This window comes from Schistocerca cancellata, unplaced genomic scaffold, assembly GCF_023864275.1.
Source record: "Schistocerca cancellata isolate TAMUIC-IGC-003103 unplaced genomic scaffold, iqSchCanc2.1 HiC_scaffold_103, whole genome shotgun sequence".
In the NCBI taxonomy this organism is placed as follows: Eukaryota; Metazoa; Arthropoda; class Insecta; order Orthoptera; family Acrididae; genus Schistocerca; species Schistocerca cancellata.
In genome coordinates this window covers 7,501-10,000 of record NW_026046158.1, presented here as the reverse complement: position 1 = coordinate 10,000, position 2,500 = coordinate 7,501, and positions in this window count along the sequence as shown.

Sequence of the window (2,500 nt, the reverse complement as noted above, 5' to 3'; positions counted from 1 at the left end):
ACTCCAGCGGATGAACGGCGGACTCTTCCCGCACTCGTAACGTGCAATCCGCCCCTATATCTTGCGTTTCATGAAGAGTTATATCGAATATGCCATATTCCCGCTGTCCCTATACATGCTGTAAGTAGCTCGCTTGCTACAGCAGCAGCAGCAGCAGCAGCACCACCTCCGCGCGCTTCCCTGGGGGCACTGAACCGCAGGATGCGAGACCCCACGCCCAGTGGCAAACAGGGCTCCTCTCAGAATATAGGCGGTCCCTACCCCTCACAACGATGACGGTGGGAGGGCCGTTTTACGAGACCATTTCCTGCGGTGCCAACGCTGTCGTAGAGCCGATACTCCATCTTTGGTACAAGGCAATCATTCCGCTGTAAATCAGTACGTCACTCGTAGTTCAGTCACCTCACAGCACTGCTCAGTAAACTATGCAGGCCCACATAGATAGATTATGATAGATTATATACGCAAATGCCCCTATACATGCTGAACGTCCGTACACACAAAATGAACCACACGTCAGCCACACACTCTATCACACACTACTCTCTGCCTGTAACAGACACAGATACAACTACTAAGCACCAGCATGGACCAACGTCCGGTGCATCCTATCCGCCACAGTACACCAACTACGCTATGATAACCAGACCGGGAGGTCCAATCATAAAACAGAATACCCCACTCGTCCGACAACCACAATTGCTCAGAGAAGCCACCAACACCCACACATGTCCTACACAGGGGTGCACCCATCACCACCACACTGCCTCGTCTTACAGCACAAACACACTGGCAGGAATGAAACACACAGGTCTGCCGCAACCACAGACACGGCTCGCCCCCTCTCACTGGCGAAAAGCGCATCCCGACGTGACATAACTCCTTTGACACACTGACGCTGCCTCGGGCATCCACGTCCTACGGTCGATATCAACGAACCTCCCCCCCCCCCTCCCCCCCACAACACGCGCCATCCCATACCACATTGTGTACCGTACCCAAACCTAACGTGTACTGTACTACAACGCAATGTGTACCATAACACAACCCAGTTTGTACCTTAACCTAACCTATGTCACCTTAACCTAACCTATGTCACCTTAACCTAACCTATGTCACCTTAACCTAACCTATGTCACCTTAACCTAACCTATGTCACCTTAACCTAACCTATGTCACCTTAACCTAACCTATGTCACCTTAACCTAACCTATGTCACCTTAACCTAACCCATCTTGCACCTTAACCTAACCCATCTTGCACCTTAACCTAACCCATCTTGCACCTTAACCTAACCCATCTTGCACCTTAACCTAACCCATCTTGCACCTTAACCTAACCCATCTTGCACCTTAACCTAACCTATGTTGCACCTTAACCTAACCTGTGTTGCACCTTAACCTACCTCAATTTGCACCGCAATGTAACGCAATTTGCACCGCAATGTAACGCAATTTGCACCGCAATGTAACGCAATTTGCACCGCAATGTAACGCAATTTGCACCGCAATGTAACGCAATTTGCACCGCAATGTAACGCAATTTGCACCGCAATGTAACGCAATTTGCACCGCAATGTAACGCAATTTGCACCGCAATGTAACGCAATTTGCACCGCAATGTAACGCAATTTGCACCGCAATGTAACTCAATTTGCACCGCAATGTAACTCAATTTGCACCGCAATGTAACTCAATTTGCACCGCAATGTAACTCAATTTGCACCGCAATGTAACTCAATTTGCACCGCAATGTAACTCAATTTGCACCGCAATGTAACTCAATTTGCACCGCAATGTAACTCAATTTGCACCGCAATGTAATGCAATTTGCACCGCAATGTAATGCAATTTGCACCGCAATGTAATGCAATTTGTACCGCAATCTACCCCCACATTGTGCCTTAACCTAACCCACATTGTGCCTTAACCTAACCCACATTGTGCCTTAACCTAACCCACGTTGTGCCTTAACCTAACCCACGTTGTGCCTTAACCTAACCCACGTTGTGCCTTAACCTAACCCACGTTGTGCCTTAACCTAACCCACGTTGTGCCTTAACCTAACCCAAGTTGTGCCTTAACCTAACCCAAGTTGTGCCTTAACCTAACCCAAGTTGTGCCTTAACCTAACCCAAGTTGTGCCTTAACCTAACCCAAGTTGTGCCTTAACCTAACCCAAGTTGTGCCTTAACCTAACCCAAGTTGTGCCTTAACCTAACCCAAGTTGTGCCTTAACCTAACCCAAGTTGTGCCTTAACCTAACCCAAGTTGTGCCTTAACCTAACCCAAGTTGTGCCTTAACCTAACCCAAGTTGTGCCTTAACCTAACCCAAGTTGTGCCTTACCCTGCTCTGTAATTGGCATATGACACGTTACATTAATGTATTGTCCAACCGCAACCCGCTCAGAATGTTGTGTACACAGCTACGTGTCATCTCCCCATAACAGCTGCATTGCAGTGTGGTACGCCATAGAGACGTGTGGGAGTAATGGACGCA